This window comes from Dipodomys spectabilis, unplaced genomic scaffold (assembly GCF_019054845.1).
Source record: "Dipodomys spectabilis isolate Male_0828 unplaced genomic scaffold, ASM1905484v1 ptg000157l, whole genome shotgun sequence".
NCBI lineage: Eukaryota > Metazoa > Chordata > Mammalia > Rodentia > Heteromyidae > Dipodomys > Dipodomys spectabilis.
In genome coordinates, this window is record NW_024870834.1 from 4,279,266 (window position 1) to 4,298,311 (window position 19,046).

Here is a 19,046-nt window from a genome sequence, read left to right on the forward strand (position 1 = left end):
AGGGCTGGGCGCCAAGAGGTGCCGTAATGGAGGCGGGCGAGCTCCAAGAGCCGGCAGAATGGGCCAGGCCGAGCCGGCGCCGCCGCCAGGACGCCGGGTCGCGGGCCGCCGGGTCTCCGCGCTGGGCCGCAAACACCGCCTCAGCCTCCGGCCCACGCCCGCTGTGTCCCGGCTTCTCAGTGGCCAGCGGCCCGGGGTTAACCTTTCACCGCGGCGCGCTGTCCAATCGCAGGCCCGCTCTCATTCGGCCGCGGGGCGAGCGGAGCGTGGGGGCGCGGAGCGGCGTTGCGGCTCGGTAGGATTCTCCAAGCGCGTGTGCGCCGTCGCCGCGGGCCGAGCGCGGGCTGCGGGCAAGCCGGGCGCTGCGCAGACTCCGCAGGCGCCGGCGGGAGGGGTCGAGGCGCGGCGCGGCGCGGCGCGGGCTGCTCCCGGGCCCAGGTGAATGGAGTAACCTGACAGCGGGAGCGTGGCGACGGCGAGCGGCAGGAAATGGCGGCGGCGGCGGCGGCGCCGGGCGGCACCGGGAGGCCTGGGCTGTGACGCGCGCGCCGGAGCGGGGTCCGGATGGTTCTGGAAGGCCCGCGGCGCCCGTGCTGCAGGTGAGGTGGGCTCCCCGCGGGGCCGGCTTTGTGTCCGGGGCGGGGGCGGCTCCGCCTCCGTCTCCGCGAGAGGCCCGCGTGGGCGCCCGGGGTCGGGCTGCGCGGGGCCCGCCGCAGGCCGCGACGCGGACCTCGCACTCGCGGAGTCCCAGAGCCCCGGAGCGCGGATGGCGCGGCCTGCGGGCCGGGGCAGCGCCGCGCGGCCTGCGGACCGGGGCTGGCCGACCCCGGCTCCTCCGGTCCCGCCGTTCCCGGAGCGGGCGCCGGTGCCTCCCGCACCGAGGGAGCCGCGTCCGCACTGCCACCCCACCCCGACCGGACCCAGGGTTTTGACAGACCGGGCTCTGCGCACGAAGCTGGTGCCGAGCACCCGGCGTGCCCGCGCTGGACCGGAGTCCCCAGAGCGATCCGGGCCTGTGCCGGACCCCTGATCCGGGGGACCCAGTGGACACCTATGGGAGGCCGCGGCGGGCGCGGGGCAGGCGGCACGGCGCTGGCCTCAGGTCCCTCCCTGGAAGGACCGTGTGTTTATTGGCAGGTGACCAGATCTGGCCCCAGGGGGGGCGGGTGGCCGAGGCCATCTTTGCCCCTCCCCTCGGATGTTTTTGTGCGGGCGGGGGCGGGGGGAGAGGGAGCTTGAGAAAGAAGCCTTTCCCATGCTTTTGAATCTTGGGGGTAAAAGTCAGTGCGTTCTAGGTTAGCACGTTAGGAGAATGTGGACTGTCTGTCAGAGCGGAGCCGCAATCATATGTGCCTGCAGGACAGAGCTCGTATCTTGAAGATTTGCGAAAATTGGATGAGTTGGGGAGCTCCCGTCTGTGGTGGTTCAAGGGATAAGTTACAGTTCTCTGGATGGTCAGACTTTGAAAACCTTCATCTGATTACAGTGTATTTCTCAATCTTTACAGTTGTGGTTGGTAGTTGTCTTCTTGGAGCTCGTTTTCAGGTGTAGGAGACCATGAAGAGGGGCTCAATTAAGAGTCTGGCAACTTAGAAAAAAAAAGGTTTCAGAAAAACGAGCCTTTTAGGGGGGAATGATGCTAGGATTTGAACTCAGAGCCTCTTGCCTGCTAGTCAGGTGCCCCACCACTTGAGCCACCCCCTGTACCCCAAAGTGCTTTCTCTAAAAAAGGATTAAGTAAGCTGGAAATGTATTGGTATAAATATTAAATTCTGTAAGTAAAAAGAGCTCACATAACACTGAAAGATGAATTCTCTTAACATATAGTAACTTTTGACATTATTATTATTATTATTATTATTTGGGTCCTGTCGTGGGGCCTGAACTCTGGGCCTGGATGCACTCCCTCAGCTCTTCAGCTCAAGGCTAGCGTTCTACCACTTGAGCCACAGCGCCACTTCCAGCTTTTTTCTTTTTGCTTATGTGGTGCTGAGGAATCGAACCCAGGGCCTCAGGCATGCAAGGCAAGCGCTCTACCACTGAGCCACCTTCCCAGCCCAACATTATTAATGTTTGGAAACTGGGTCCTGGAATAGTCTGTTTTGCTCCCTTTGGCTCTCTGTATGTTGTAGACACAGTATACAGATACATATATCCATATATATATAATTACTTTTATACTTTATTTAGAGCACATTATGTAAAACTCAATAACAATATTGCTTTTAATGGGGTTGCCAGGTAATGCTGTTTATAGATTTACTTGTGGCACTGACATGTTTTAGGAAAAGCTGAATTAGTCCATTTTAATAAGAGCCTTGTTCTTGAAATGGTTTTTGTAAGAATTTCCTTCCCATGCCATCATCATTGTTGTAGATCAGGTCTGTGTAGATTGTTGTAGATTGTGCCTGTGGTTCTGCTGTTGTTGATTTTGATTGACTTGGCATTATGTGGTAGGCAGTGGAGCATTGCTTTCTAGGGAGCATAACACTGCATTAGGATGTTTTATTCTCTGCTTTTGTCTGTTTTGGAAGATGCTTGTTTCATTTGAGGAAGCAGGTATTCGTAGACAGTCTCTCTGTGATCTTAATGTGGTCACCTGAGCAGAGAGATAAGAGAAACAGTTGAGCGCTTCATTATTGTGTGCCAAGATGTGTCAGGCCCTTTATATGCATTCTTACTCCATTGTCTTCTAAATGTGACATACAAGTGAAGTAGGACACAGGGCTCATGGCCCTGAGTTGGGAATGTGTAGTGGCAGAGCCAGACTGAAGCATGGCTTGATTTCAGAGTCTTCCAGCATGGTCTTTGCACTGCGCGGTATCCCAGGGCAAACTGTGCCGTGTGTGAGTGTTCACTTCCCTGTCCAGCCTCAGGTGTTCTCATTGTGGCTTATCTGAATACTTCACGTTCTTTTTAGTATAGTAAAATATAAGCTATGACTTCAGCCATTTTACCTATAATACAGTACACTTAAAATGGAGTAAATTGACATCCTTTTTCTTCTTCCCTAATCAAAAGTCTACCCATTAACATTAAACTCCTCTGTCACTGCTCCACCCCTAGGCAACCTCCATTCTACTTCTCCATGAATCTTACTGCTCTGGCAATTTCATCTAAATGGAATCATACAGTAATTGTCCTTTCCTGCCCAACTTGCCTTCAGGGTTCGTTGGTTCATAGCATGTTACTTTCCCTCTTTTGAAGACTGAATGATATTCCATCTGATCACCAGTGTAGGATGACTTAAGAATTTTTAGCAATACATATTCTGTAGAAAGTGAACTTCAGATTTGATCCTTTCTTGGCCTACCACTGTGAGGAATGATATGTCCTCACCAGTCACATGATCACAAGGGTCTACAAACAATACTGTAGGGTATACTTGTAAGCTAGGGAGTTTGGTAGGATAAATTTATCACATACATTTTCTACTTAGTGTACTGTGGGCTTCTTGACTCCTGACTGGATGGAGAGGGAGGAGCTCCTGTATATGCCTTCTGTGTTTGTCATTCATTCATGTGTTGGTCTTGACTCCTTTGAACAGTACTACTGGGAATGTAGATACACAAATAGTATCCATTCTAGTCCCTGCTTCTCTTCTTTGGTGATAAGCCCCAAAGTGGTCAGATTGTTTCTTGATTATCAAAACACTGGAATGTTAAGTTTTCTCAGGATTCTTCTGGACTTTAGTGGTACAAATAGTTCCTATGTGTTTAAAAAAAAAAAGGCTAAACCCTTTTGAAAACTAGGAATTTCTCTTTAAAAAAAATTGGTCTTGGTTTCTATCACCTGTCTTGCTATGCATATGACTGAATTCATTCAGCCGCTTAAATGTAGAGTGATGTGCTCTGGTGAATGCCATAGGAAGGAACTAGTGAGATCTCTCTCTCTCTCTTTTTTTTTTTAAATAGGAGGTTGGAGCCACATGATTTATTTTACCTTTTCCTCTGCTTAGGGCAGTCCAGAGTTTAGCTTCTCCATATGCCAGCATGTGTACTATTCTACCTGATGGACAGGGCTCTCTGTAGGCCTTCTCATGTACAGTGTAATCTTCAGTTGGTAGCGTTACTTCCTTAATATTCTCCTTCCTAAACCTGTGAGGCTTGGACCTTTTCCTATTTGTTTTTTGACTCACTGACGTTTACCAAACCCAATTTTCACTTCTTAACAATCTCTGGTTAACATTAGAATCTCCTCTGCAGAGACAAGTGTTTAATACTTTATAACCTGAGAGAATCATGTTTTAGAAGACCACAAAAATACCAGTGAAGGTTGGTGGCATGAGGTGTGGAGGTTGAGAATTAGATGAGGAGCTTAGGGCAAGGATAACTCAGGGCCCACATATAATTAAACTCCCTTTTGTTTTAATTTGCCAAAGTGAAAGAGGAAATGAGACTAATTCTAATTGGCATTGATTAATGAAAGGAAGTGTACCAATTAAGAGGAAACATTTCTTTGTTAAGAATAATTGATGTAGTGTGCTTAAAATAATAGCAGTGTGGAAAATGTATGGTCATAGATGACAGAAATGCTTTTCACATATAGTTGTAAAGAAACTGGATAAAAGCTATAGGCATAATGAAAAAACATAATGGGGTAGAGTCTTTCAAATGGCTTATGAGAAGAAATACTTGAGCAAAACAACTTAAGGGAGAAGGGTTTATTTCAGTTAGGGTTTTAGTCCATACAGGGGAGGGTGGGGCAGAGCAGCCCAGCTCAAATCACTGGGGTTTGGGGGCAGAGGGATCCAGTCAAGGCGCTGTCAAGATGAGCCACAAGTAGGCACTGCTCAGCCAAGCTGTGATGCCAGAATAACCATCTATTGAGCAGTGAACTCCTGTGTAGACCGCGTGGGCTCTTTCAGGTAATGGGTGCCTTATGTGTTGGTCTAAACAGCAGGACTGCTTGGTGGGGCTGGTAATCCTGTAAATGAGAGAAGACAGAGAGGAGACATTATTTTTGAAGTATAGCAAATGAAATGGAAGTTTGGGAGTCATGTAAGAAAGCCATTGTTAAAATAAATTCCAAGTACAAAACTGCTTTCCCATTTACCTAAAGTTGTCGGTACTCAGCTAACCACCACTTATATACTATTGGAGTGTTTGCCACAAAACATTGTCTGAGAATGTCAGCATGACTGTTACCAGAAATAAAATGTGACAGGCTCCAGTTGGGCCTCAGGGTTTTGGGTTTCGAGGTTTGCAGTGACATTAGTGCTCTTGGCTGGGACAGGATAGAAGAATGAGAGTAGTGTTCCTGCGTATCCACTGCCAGGACAGTGCCTGGCCTACAGGATGGGCCTAGTATTGTTGGGCAAGTACATTAGTTAACTTTATAATGCTTTTTGAAGTTTTTGGAATCTTAACACAGTTGGGTGGAATAAAATTGCCTTCATATTAACATTTTTAGAAAGAGTATTACTACTCTAAGTAGCCACCTGGTCCTTCTTCATTTGGGATGTACATACGACTGCATAGAAGTGTTACAAAGAAAGAGGTGGTAAGAATCGCAGGGCACAGTTGCTGTAACAATTGGAGATGTATTGGTATTGTAGACTTTCCTGTTGTTCATATGGCCTACCCCTAATCTTTTTTTTTTTTTTTTTGGTGCCAGTCCTGGGGCTTGAACTCAGGGCCTGGGCACTGTCCCTGAGCTATCAGTATCCCTGAGGGGTAGGCTAGTGCTCCGCCACTTTGAGTCACAGCACCATTTTTGGCCTTTTGGTAGTTAATTGGAGATAAAAGTTTCAGAGACTTTCTTGCCCAGGCTGGCTTTGAACTGTGACCCTCAGATTTCAGCCTCCTGAGTAGCTAGGATTACAGGCGAGAGTCACTGGCTCCTGGCTTCCGGTTTCGTCTTAAGTGACAGCTCAGTATCACTTAAATATATTACAAAAGCAATTATGTCACAAAAGCATATCTGAAAAAGTTCTTTTGTGATTAGAAAAGTCAGTTAATTCATCTAGAATTTTGGAAAATGCTATCTTTGACTTATAATAAGAAGGAGCTCACTGGGGATGCAGTTTCGTGGTAGATCCTTGCCTAACCCCAGATTTGGATCCTAGCACTGCAAAAAAAATACAATTCCAGATGATCCAGAGGTGGAGGTTACTGATGGAGTGGAATCAATAGCATAAAATGAGCCAGGATTAAGATACTTCCATTCAAGTCGGGCCTAGTTGTGTCCATTGATACTCCTAGCACTTAGGAGGCTGAAGCTGGAAGATCACTAGTTCAAGACCAACTTAGGTTATGTAGTGAGATTCTGACTTGTCCCTCCCCCTGAAAAGAAATCTATGTTTTATTTTAGTTTGAATTTCAGTAAACTCAATTTATGATTAAGGACAACTTGCCCTGGACTTTTCTAGACTTGGTTTTAATTTTCTCAGAAGTATAATGAGAAAAATGTAGTAAGTCTTATATATCTTACGGTCAAAAATTTCTGGAATGCCCATATAGTCCAGGGACACCTGAGTGTGGACAGTCTGAGAGTGGAAACGTGCAGATGTCAATGCCTTTTCAAGCACTGAGGTTTGAAAATAGTGAGCAGGGTGGAGTCCTAACTTGTTCTGGGCAGGAAATGGGGGTAAGAACCCTGGGAAGTAAGGCTTGCATGGGGCGATCAGATCTGGGAGCAACAGGTGAATTTTCTGTCTTCACCTCTAGATCAGTGTAGTGTTTGTTGGCTTAGGAAAATCTGACAGAATCCTTCAAAACTTTCCACCTGGTCGGTATGTCAGAGGGACAGGAACCCACTGAGCGATGCATCGAGTAGGCACCTAGGATTGTCTATTTTATTTTGCCAGTCCTGCGGCTTGAACTCAGGGTCTGGACACTGAGCTTCTTTTGCTCAAGGCTTGCACTCTACCACTTGAGCCATAGTGCTACTTCTGGCTTTTTCTGTGTATGTGGTACTGGGGAGTCAAACCCAGGGCTTCATGCTTGCTAAACAAGCATTCTACCACTAAGCCACATTCCCAGCCTGGGAATGTGTATACTACTGTACTGCTACCATCCATTTTTTTCAGGGTTATGCCTATTGTATACCTATACATTAAAAGGGGGAATAAAAAAAAGGAGACTCTAAATTCTAATTCTTCATTTATGTGTGTTTTAGAATTCTCAAGTAATCTTAGCCCAGTCAGAATTGGAGAACTTTAAGGACAAGGCAGAATTCTTGGATAAAAATAACAGAACACCCTAAGGTGGCAAAGAAGTGCCATGTGGAGAGAGAAGTAACACTGAGTTGGATTTTGAGCAGGGGGAATGTCTGACCAATAGAAAGAGCAGAACTGATTTTGTACTGCTATTTAATATGTGCTCTTAGTCCAATCCTCTTCAATCAACTATGTGAAGGCATTGCAGAAGAGTGCTTTCTTTTGCCATATGTTTAGAAGACTGAAATTCCACTGACATATGACAGACCTCTGAAGGAGAGTTTACCAAGTTTATGTAAACCCCTAGCTTTCTGTTGCTGAATATTTGAGGGTTCTAGGACCGATGAGACCATTCTTGGGTTAGGAACTGGGACATGACGGCTGGGAAGGTGGCTCAGTGGTAGAGTGCTTACCTTGCATACATGAGGCCCTGGGTTCGATTCCTCAGCACTACATAAGCAAAAAGAAAAAAGCTGGAAGTGGCTCTGTGGCTCAAGTGGTAGAGCTCCAGCCTTGAGCTGAAGAGCTGAGGGACAGGGCCCAGGCCCAGAGTTCAGGCCCCACAACTGTCAAAAAAATACAAAAAAACAAAAAACCGAATTTGATATGTGATGTATTTTCAGATGACAAAGAAATGTTCTCAACTTTTAGCCCTAGAGAACACGCACGCGTGCACACACACACACACACACACACACACACACACACACACACTATACAAGTTGTGCTTTGTCTAAGTAACAAATGCTCTGGCAAAAATGCTTATGAACGGTCTATTGTAGTTTCAGCTGTATTTGTTTATCTATGTTATTTCTCTGTGTATATAATAACAATTTCTCTTAAAATAATACTTGTTATTTCACTGGAGGAAGAAGTTGTTATACAGACTGAGTTCAGGATCGTGCATTGATTTAGCTGTCAGGCCACCTTATTCTCTTACTCTGGAAATTTCTCAGCTTGTATCTTTTATAATGCTGACATTTTGGAAGCATTCAAGCCAACTGTTTTGTAAAATGAACCTTCAATTTGTTTTTTATGCTTCCTGTGGCAGGAAGGTTACATGAGATACATGCCAGTTTGTCTTAATACAGATGATCTTTGTTACTTTGATCTTAGAGTTTCCAGGATTTTCTACTGTGTAAAACAGTGGAAAAACACCAATTTTAACTATTCAGGTAATCTGTCCAGGGAGACTTTCAGAGGTGTGTAAGCTTTTTGTCATCTTTATTCAATAGTTTTGCTATCTGTTAATGACACTTACCTTAGTTACTAGTGTGATGGTGATTTTTTTCTGTCATTCTGGTTACATTTATTACACATTGAATGTTTTACCAGAAATAATTGATTTGGCAGTACTAGGATTTGAACTCAGGGTCTTGAGCCTGCTAGGCTGGGGTGATCCCATTGAGCCATGCTGGTTCTGCTGGTTACTTTTAGGGGATAAGTTATTTTTAGGGGAAAGTGTGCATGAGCTGTGATCAGCCTGCTTTAGGCCTCCTGTTCTAAAAGGGATCACAGGTGGGAGCCACTACCTCTAGCTTCTCTTCTATGGAGAATCTTTCATACGTTCTACTGGACTGGCCTGACCCCAGTTCCTCCCAATTTCAGTCTCTCTTGGGGGCACTGTGGTGTCCTGAGGAGGGCAGACATAGGGAGTGTGGCACAGCAGTTGTGAGGCTCTGCTGGCCCCCTTGCCTGGACTTGGAATGTTTAGGTGGTCTCTAGGTGGTTCTTGGATGATCAGTCCTTTGTTAGTATTTTTCTTATTACACTGTCTTAATGTACAGAAAATGGAATTCCTTTTGTAGATAATTGTTTGGTGTAAAAGATGAGCAAAGGATAATCACGACTTGAATAAAAATTTTACAACTTGTTGCTGAAGAGTGAGGTACAGAGACTTGGAATTGTGTTAACCCTAAAACCTACCATGAAAGCTGGTGATGTGTTAAGTACTTAACCTATCTCAAAACAAAACTGGCCAGTCTGTGTCATTGTGGGTCACTAGAGGAAGGAGGAGGGTGTTGGTGCTGTTTTCCTGTTGGGACATTTTTTTGTTGTTGTTGGTCATGGGCCTCAAACTCAAGGCCTGGGCACTGTGCCCGAGCTCTTTTGTTCAAGGCTAGCACTCTACCACTTTGAGCCACAATGATATTTCCAGTTTTCTGGTGGTTAATTGTAGACAAGAGTCTCATAGACTTTCCTGCCTGGGCTGGCTTTGAACTGTGATCCTCAAATCTCAGCCTCCTGAGTAGCTAAGATTACAGGTGTGAGCCATTAGTGCTGGGCTCATTTTTTTTATAAAGTAAATTTTTATTTATTTTGATAAAATAAAGTATCTCCATATGGAGATATTTTCCATGTGGAGATTTTGGTGGATGGAATTGGTTAAAATGGTATTTGACTTATGTTCGTTTTCACTTTTGGATAAATCTAATTTTAGGCATGATTATGTTGAAGTCTAAACATAATAACATTTATGTTACAGATTTGGAAAACCCCAGAAGTTTGTTGAGTTCATAGAGGAATGTGTGGACAGAAGGGCTTTGAATCGGTGGTTTACATGACAGATGTTGAATAATTTATCATTTAAAGGTTTAGGAGGGGAGCCTTCTTTTTAAATTTTCTTTTTTGGCTATATGGATTTGAACTCATACTTGCTTAGCAGGCACTATACCACTTGAGCCACTCTACCAACCTCAGGAAGTTTTTTTTTATTAACCCAGAATCATATCTCTATAAACCGTTGTCTTTACAAAGGTCACTCATAGCTTGGATTTTTATTTCTCAGTTCTAAAACTAATATATTTCTGAATTGTAGGATAATTTAAAATGTAGAAAGGTTTAAGGAAAATGAAATATTCAACACAGGAATCAGACATAAATTGGGTGAATAGTCCTCTACTTCCTCTATTACTGACCTTTTCTTTAGAATTGAACTAAGATACTGTCATGGTCTCACTGTAATAAAAAACATCCTGCTCTTTTCATGCTATAGCAGCAAGCTGGCACTGGGGCTAAGTCCTCCCTTGATGGCCTTTCCACTTCATTTTGAAAGGCTCTTTCAATTAACTCTTGCTGTGGTTGTAATCATTACATCCCCATTGTCAAGATACAATTGCTGACTTTCTCCAGTGGCAGGTTTTACGGTTTGGACTCAGGTGACAAATTAGGCCCCTCCTGTGCTAGTAAAGTGGGAAATGTGTATCACCTTCCTGGTACTTGAAGATACCTTCCTTCTAGAATTGTGAGATCAGAGCTTTACAGTTCTGCATACTGAAGTCAGGGAAGAAAAAATAAATTCTGGAAAAGGAAAAGGGAGTTTTCTTCCCCTTATTTCCAATAGGGAGAATTGTATTTTTATTTTTACTTTGTATTTGCCCTTCTGCCATATAGCCTGTCCATAGCCATGATGCCTTCAGTGACCTAGGCTTAGTCACAGTTAAAATAATGCTTTGGATCTCCCAGGACACTTTTGGTGTTAGGAACTTAAGCCCTTCAAAGATTTTTAGTTTTCCTTAGTAGGATGTTTGTTGGAGTTAAAACAGAGTGTTCATAGTGTGTGTGTGTGCGTGCGCGTGCGCATATGTGTTTCTCTCTTACCATGGGACTTTTTGAGGATAGGCTGAAATTGATCATATTACCTGGAAATTAATTACGTCAGAATCTGTCACATGCTGAAATGGATGAGGTTAGAAGTTCTGCTCATTCATTTTGAACATTCATACTAGGAAGCTGTCTGCTTTTCACTTCCACATTGGAAGGTTCTTGCTACTGGTCTTTAAAAGATACACAATACTACTTCATTTAGATGGTAAAGGAGTTGTCTGATGGCTTGTATTGAAACTTAGCCTAAAACTTAACATCAGGTAGGTAGCTTGTCTATTTCAGAGTTATCTTAAAGGATATGAAACAGGATCTCTCAGATTTGTAATTTAAGGCATGGTTATGAATAAAAGTTACAAAGTCATTTATTGGCTTTGTATTACCAACATAAATAAGCCATAGTTATAGTTACTGTGTTATCTTTCTGAGATATAAACTTTACTGCCTAGGGAAACAATTGGATAATTTTGCAATAGTTATCGGATAATCCAGAGTAAGACACTCTAGGCCATGTTCTTTGTTCTTACCAAAGGACAATACAAAATGAATTTAAGTCACGATGAGGTAGCTAATTTAGGAGATGCACACGGACATGCTGGGATATGGGAAGATGTGTCCTGTGAAGCATGGTGGCTTATGTACTGCAGTGTTTGCTGAGTAATTTTAAAGCCAAGAGTGTTTAATGCCAAGAGTTCTCCTGTGTATCTAACTGGATTGTACTAACAAGTTTTTTCCCTCAGTGTATTATGATGCAGTACTAGTTTTAAACAACAGCCCTTTCAGAAATGTACTATCTTCTTGTCCCCAGTTGCTAAATTATTTTATGAGATCTTAATCCTGATAAGGTGAATATGAAAGTTTGATTAAGTAGTCAATTTCTGAAGATTGGTTTTTAAAGAATGAATTATCTCTTCTAAAATATTCTCTCTGATTGTTTTTAGGTTACCTAGGGTATGAATTAATACAGACTTGGAAACTCTGAAAGAACTTAGAATCAGCATTTTGAGGTAAATATGTATATACTAAAGTAGTGTGAAGGATATCCCAGTCTGATCTGTTTAGATCATAGGAGAATACTTGGTATGTGAAGTGAGAATCTTCCATCTGTAATGATGTAAAGGTCTGGGAGTAGCCAGGTGAGAGGAGACCACTACCGATGTGTCCTCATGACTTCCAGTGAGCAGGGACACAAGTCTGCCTCATGGCTAACAGACCACTACTTTTCCATAGGAATATTCTATGATCTCACTCCCAATTGGATGCACTCCCAATTGGAATTTCTCCCCAACACTAACATTGTTAACTGTGTTCTTGAACTTCGTTAATTCATAAACTAATAATTCTATAAGAGAGCCTAATTTGTTTTTAACTTTGTTTTGGGAAATTGGGATTGCTGGTAGATTTCATGCATGTATGAGATTATTACAAGATTATTTGGATTTTCAGCCAAGTACCCCTACTGGTTACCTTCTTTATTTTATCTGTAAATGTAAATATAGGAATAATGCATAATACTTTAAACTTTTTCTATTTCTAAAGCTCAATAAAGTGTGATCTTTGAAAATGTACTATTTTGAGTTCTTTGTATTCGGTTTGAAATCCTCCCTTGATGGCTTGTCTGGCCTTCTCTGGATGGTAGGCTTGCTATTGTCGCCGCTTATTCTCTTGTTCTTTGTGTTAGTGTAAGATATGGTGTCTTTTGTTTAAAATTTGATACAAAATAATGGCCTTTTATTCAGCTATTCATCTCAGTGGGTTCTTTGGTGTGTGTATTGAGTTTACAGGAGTCTTATACTTGACTATTTTTGCATTTATTTTTAGAGCAGAAGCTTGGGCATGCTGTGATTTTCCAATAATCTGCTATCACAATGTCAAAATGCAGTTCAGACAACAGCAACACAGAGCCCTCAAACACTAAAACGGTAAAGCTGCGTTTTACCATGTGTAGAAGGAGAAAGAGAGTTTATTCATGTGTCTTATTTCTCTTTTTGTTTGTTTTGTCTTGTTTTTGTGGTACCCAGGACGCAAACCAGGGCCTTGCACATACTAGACAGTTGCTCTGTCATGTATTTCTGAGTGGACAGTCTGTGGAAGCTGTGAGACAGCTTCATCAGTTTCATGACTATAAATTACTTGACCAGAAACTTAAAACCTGCAATGGAAAAACAGTCACCAGGAGCGACTGCCAGAGCAGTTAACGACAGTCAGTTCATCTGTGAAACTGTAGAACTTTTACTACCAGCAGGAATTCAGAGCTTTTCACTAAGGCCATGTTAAAAGAGCTCTGTTAAAAGTTCCAAAAGAACGTGGAATTGGGAATATCATAAGCTTCTGTTTTTACATTATTAGATTACCTATTGATTTAAGCATTTTGAGTTTGCTTTCTCTTCATAGAAAGTATGTATACTGAGAAAGTATGTATACTGAAAATTAATTTAAATATTACAACCTTATGGAAAATAAAATTGGGAGGGTTAAACTGTTGTCTTTCATTTCCTTATAAAGAATCTTCTTTGCTCTACCTACCTGTCAGGACTGGTAGGAGGGAAGTAAAAGTATATTTCCAGACCAATTAGAAATACATATTGAGCTGTCTAGTGAGTCTGCACAGTACATTACTGTGTAGATACTCACTTATTGGGTTCATTTATATGTATATATTGAACATTACAATGGGAAGTTTGAGATAGAAGAATGAGATATATGTCTTTTTCTCTGGGAGTCTGTGTTCCAATAAAGCATGTATGTATGTGGGTCTGTGTGAGTATATGTAAAATGATGTAAATTATGGAAGACAACTAGAAGCTATTTCTGTCATTCAGGTGATGTTTTCTTTCCACATACCTGCTCCCCCCTCCCCTAGTACTGGAGTTTGAGTTACCATGCCTCCAGGTATAGTTTAGGTATATTTAAATAAAGTCCTGTGCGTTTTACTGGAAGTCAGCCTCAGATTGATCCTCCTACCTATATCTCCTATTTAGCTGGGATTACAGGTGTGCACCACTATATCTAGCTTGTTACTTGAGAGTTTTTGCTGACATTTTTTTGCCCAGACCCACCTCAAACCATGGTCTTCCTGTCTCCATCTTCCAACAAGGTTGGGTTGGCTTCATGAACCACTGCACTCAGCCTAAACCTGCATTTTTTGTTTATCATATTCTGACTGGTTCAGTATAATGGGTGATAGGCTAAATACAAGACGTAGCTCCTGTATTCAAGGATATCCTAGTGTAATGGATTGTTTTAAAGCAAGAGTAGAGATTTAAAAGAAATTATCTGAGTAAGAATTGTAAAATTGCAGACGTGTACTTGGGTTTACAGATTGGTGAATGGGATTGAGCACATAGGATTTAAAATATAGGCATCCAAAAAAAAAAAAAAAAATCGGGGCGCCGGTGGCTTATGCCTGTAATCCTAGCTACTCAGGAGGCTGAGATATGAGGATAGTGGTTCAAAGCCAGCCCAGGCAGGAAAGTCCATGAGATTCTTATCTCCAATAAACCACTAGAAAACCGGAAAGTGGCGCTGTGGCTCAAGCAGTAGAGCGCTCAGCTTGAGCTGAAGAGCCAAGCAAGGGTCAGCGCCCAAGCCCAGAGTTTAAGCCCCACGACCGACCAAAAAATAAAAAAAGTAAAAAAAATAAAATATAGGCATGAATATGTTTAGATAATCATTTAGGGAGTATTAGGCCTGTAGCTGGCAGAGATGATGTGTGATGTAGAGATGAATGGCGCTGTAGGAAGGATGGTCTGGTAAGCTGGGCAGATGATCTCAGGAGAGGATAGAGATTGCAGGGTTACATAATTGTGAGCAGGACATGATCATGTTTAAAGCTTCCTTTTTTTTTTTTTTTTGTTGTGGAGCTTGAACTCTGGGCTTGGGAGCTGTCCCTGTGCTCTTCAGCCCAAGGCGAGTGCTCTACCGCTTGAGGCACAGCACCATTTCCGGTTTTCTAGTGGTTTATTGAAGATAAGAGTCTCACAGACTTTCCTGCCCGGGTTGGCTTTGAACTGCGATCCTCAGATCTCAGCCTCCTGAGTAGCTAGGGTTACAGGTGTGAGCCACAGGTGCCAGGATGTTTAAAGCTTCTTTGGGACCATATGATCACAGATGAATGTGTTTGAGTTCCCAATTTTAATAGCACTCTGTTTAATAAATTACCTTGTAATAGTTTGTTTTACTGCTTATGCATTTTTTGAAAACCTGATAGAATCATTGCCTTTTTTTTTGGCCGGTGGTGGGGTTTGAACTCTGCCCAGGGGCTGTCCCTGAGTTCTTCAGCTCAAGTCAAGCACTCTACTGCTTGAGCCACAGCGCCACTTCTGGTTTTCTGGTGGTTTATTGGAGATAAGAATCTCATGAACTTTCCTGCCTGGGCTGGCTTTGTTTTTTTTTGTTTTGGGTCCGGTCATGGGGCCTGAACTCTGGGCCTGGGGGCTGTCCCTCAGCTCTTCAGCTCAAGGCTAGCACTCTACCACTTGAGCCACAGCGCCACTTCCGGCTTTTTTTAAATTTTTGCTTATGTGGTGCTGAGGAATTGAACCCAGGGCCTCAGGCATGCAAGGCAAGCGCTCTACCACTGAGCCACCTTCCCAGCCCCTGGGCTGGCTTTGAACTGTGATCTTCAGATCACAGCCTCCTGAATAGCTAGGATTACAGGTGCGAACCACCAGTGCCATCTTCATTGACTTTTTATTGTAATTTACATGTTTGCTTTCTGTTTTGCTACATTGATATTTCCTTTTACAACATTGTTTCTATTTCCTTTATGTAGAATCTAAATGCTGATAAATGTATACTTCCATTGTTGTTTGATGTTTCTTTCCAACACTTTCATTTTCAAATTGATTCTTAATAGCCAGCCACCTGCACTTTCCATCAAACTCTGCTGATTGTGGGCTAAGGAAATATATGTGAAATGTCTTGTTCCTAAGGGGGAGCGTGGGTGGAATGACTTGCATGTTTTGAGAGACAAGTAGTATAATCTGGGCAGTCAGTGAGTTAATTTGCACCCGTTCTTTTCTCAGGCTATGTGCCTGGGCAGTCAGTAAGATAACCTTCACTACTCCGATCTCAGGTCCTGTCCCTGCTGGCCTGCAGGCCCGCACCAGGACGGTCCTGCGTGGGTGAAGTTGGTGTTTGGGTTCTGCTGGGCCTGAGGAGCGGTGGGGCTCAAGGCTTGTTTACTTTTAGAATGTAGACCAGCTTCCCTGGGCCATCCTGTTTTCCTTTGTGCTCTTATTTTGTTTTCAAATTAGTCATTTTTCTCTTGTTTCACTAGCAAGGGAAAACTGTCCAGATTTCCCCCATTTATTTCTGAAATAAGCCTTTGCTCCTCTGCAGTTTAAAAAATGATTCACCTAACGCAGAAAGTGGGGGGCGGGGGAACAACCCTCATCGGCCGAATGGGCTTCCAGCTGTGCGGCGCTAGCTCTTAGGGTCATGCTGTGGGGCTTGCTTGTTATCTCTCTTTTTTTTTCTGTTCTGGTAGCTTTTGTTTTTGTCTTATCCCTGGCTTCTTTTTCTTTTTCTCTGTCCCTCTTTTCTTTCTTTCTTTCTTTTTCCTATTTGCCTCTTTCTTTTTTTTCCCCTTTTCTTCCTAAAACTTTTTACAGGAAGTGATAATGACAAAGTATCAATTGGAATACATTTGTTCTTGAGTTGCAGAAATTTCATCTTCAGTTAGCTTTGGTAATAAGGGAATTTATGAGCTCATGTCATTTTCAAGACCAATGTTATGCTGGACTTGGAGGTTGATCGATCCAGTAACCCAGTTTCTTTATTTATGTGTGCTATCTACTGTGCTAGTTTCATCCTAAGCCTGGGTCCTTTCATGATGGTAATTTCAACAGCAAAGGAGCTATTTCCTGACCCATGTTCATAAGGAAAGAAAGTTTGTTTTTTTTTTTTTTTCTCAACTGTCAAATGAAAATCCTGAGCATTTGGGATTAGCATGAGCCAGTTCCTCAAGCCAAGGGAGAGTCATGTACCCAGGGGCTTGGGTCTAGGTGATTGCAGATAGCAGAAAGCTAGAAACTGGGTCTAGTGGGTTGCTGTTGGACTGAGAATACACAGAGTGGGGAATTACTGTTACTTTGGAAGAAGTACAAAGTGAGTGTTTGAGGAAGCCACAAAATCAACTGATGTAGTGCCTGTGGATATGTAAGACATGAGTTCTTTTTCTCTCTTTCTTCCTTTCCCTTTCCCTTTCCTCCCTCCCCTCTCTCTTCCTTTTTTTTTTTTTTTGTGCCAGTCCTGGGACTTGAACTTAGGGCCTGAGTGCTGTCCCTGAGTTTTTGTGCTCAAGGCTTGCACTCTACCACTTGAGTTGCCTCTCCACTTCCAGCTTTTTGGTAGTTAATTGGAGTCTCACAGACTTTTCTGCCAGCAATGGCTTTGAACCACAATCCTCAGATCTTAGTTTTATGAATAGGTAGGATTACAGGTGTGAGCCACCAGTGCCCAGTGACAATAGTTATTTCAGTGATAATATGGATTTGAACAAGGGACTAACTAATTCTTTGTGAATAAGATCAGATCTCAGAGGAATACTGTTACTTGGAGGTTTAGTTCAGCATTATTCATAATAGCCAGGACATTGAAACAATAGCATGTCTTTATCAGCAGACAAGCACAGGAATAAAAGTGAAAAAAATATGTTGCAAGAATTAGAAAAGGACAACAAATGTGTGCTTTACCCATCAGCCTAATGTGCTTTTCCAGTGTCTGTCTCCCTATCTTCCGCTTCTCTCCCCTTTTCTCTTCTTCTCCTGGCTTATTCCTTCCTTCCCTTCTCTTCTGCCTCCACTTTTCTCTCTTGCTCTTAGTAATTCTTCATATAGGTTTTTTTTCCGAATAATTTGAGAGTAAGTTCCATAATTATGGCCCTTTATTTCCAAACATTCTAGGGTATATCTCCTAAGAATAAGTGTATTCTTTGACTTAGCTTCATTTCTATTACCAACACTGCTCTTACCAACAGGGATTTTTGTTTGAACATTCTCCCCCCCCCCTCCCCCCCCCCCCCGCCCCACCTCTGTACTGGGATTCAAATTCAGGGTCTTGCTAGGTAGCTGCCCTACCATTGGACCCATACCCCAGACCTAGTTTTAAAAATGCTTTCAATAATATCCTTTATGAATGAGATTGGTATCTAAGAAGTACTTGAGTTTGCATGTATAATGTAGCATTATTCACAATAGCCAAGATAATGAAACAACCAAAGTTTTTGTCAATAGACAGATGAACACACTCTGGAATATTGGTCCTGAAAAGGAAGGACATAGATTAGCATGGAAGTGAGATAAGCCAGACACAGAAAGACAAATACTGTAAGGTCTCACTCCCACGTGGAATCTAAAATGAGCATTCCTACCGACAGAGTAGAGTGACAGTTACAAGGGCAGGAGGTGGGGATGTGGGGTGATGTTGATCAAAGGTACAAAATTTGAGTTACATATGAATTAACTCCAGAGGTCTACCATATAACATGTGGGCCCTGCTTACTAATGCTGTGTGTGTCAGATACATGGATTCATTGCTCACACCACACCAGACAATGGAAGCTATATACAGAGATGTTTCCTGTGCATGTTTACATCAAAACACTGCTCTCTTCACCTTTAAGACAGTCAATGTCACCTTGAAAAAAGTCCTGTATGATGTTGTTCTCTTTTCCTGCAAAATCCAGACTGAGGTCAAGTATTAGGTTTAGTTCTCATGCTCATGCTTCTTAAGGCCTTTTTAAATTTGGAACATTTTCATCCTTTTTTGTTTGTTTGCACTTTATGATAGGGAACTTATAACAAAGACAGTCCCTCCTCTTTAAAACAATAGTATTTTCTTCTCTTTGATGTTGTAGACTATTTTTCTGAAATTAATTCTTATCCTAACCTGAGAAGAACAGGAGACAGTTGTAGGAGGGGGTGCTGCTGGTCCCTGGATGTACTGGGGCATAGCAAGTGGGCAGATGTGCTGCCATCTACATCACAGCCCTCTCTTCTCTCCTTTCTGTGCTCATTCCTCAGGGCTCAGGCTTCTACTCCATCATAGATCTGGTTTAAGCATGTGTGCTGAGTGAGAAATGAGGGGGTCAGGCCTGAGGGTGAACAGTTCCCGTCAGCGAGCAGCTGTGGTTGTGAAGAAGTAGATCAGCACCTTGAGAATGGTGCGGGGCGGCCAAGTCAGTGAATGGCTGACCCCCTTAGTCCTGGACCTTCAGGGCAGCCTGTTGACTGAACCTGAAGTCCACATGAACTAGACTTCTCCACAGAGCTTCCTGGCA

The 19,046-nt window shown here is 42.9% G+C and overlaps 1 protein-coding gene across 3 annotated transcripts in view; it reads left to right on the plus strand.

Moving 5' to 3' along the window:
- Positions 1–394: 394 nt before the first annotated feature.
- Dicer1 (dicer 1, ribonuclease III) overlaps positions 395–19,046 on the plus strand; it is a 65,595-nt gene continuing 46,943 nt past the window's right edge. The window contains exons 1-3 of one of the 3 annotated variants that reach the window (XM_042692466.1): positions 403–599; positions 11,704–11,769; positions 12,584–12,684. The gene's annotated coding sequence lies outside the window, so the exon portion shown is untranslated. Of the gene's footprint in view, positions 600–11,703; positions 11,770–12,583; positions 12,685–19,046 lie in introns of all 3 variants that reach the window. The other 2 variants (XM_042692467.1, XM_042692468.1) reach the window with 2 other exon arrangements.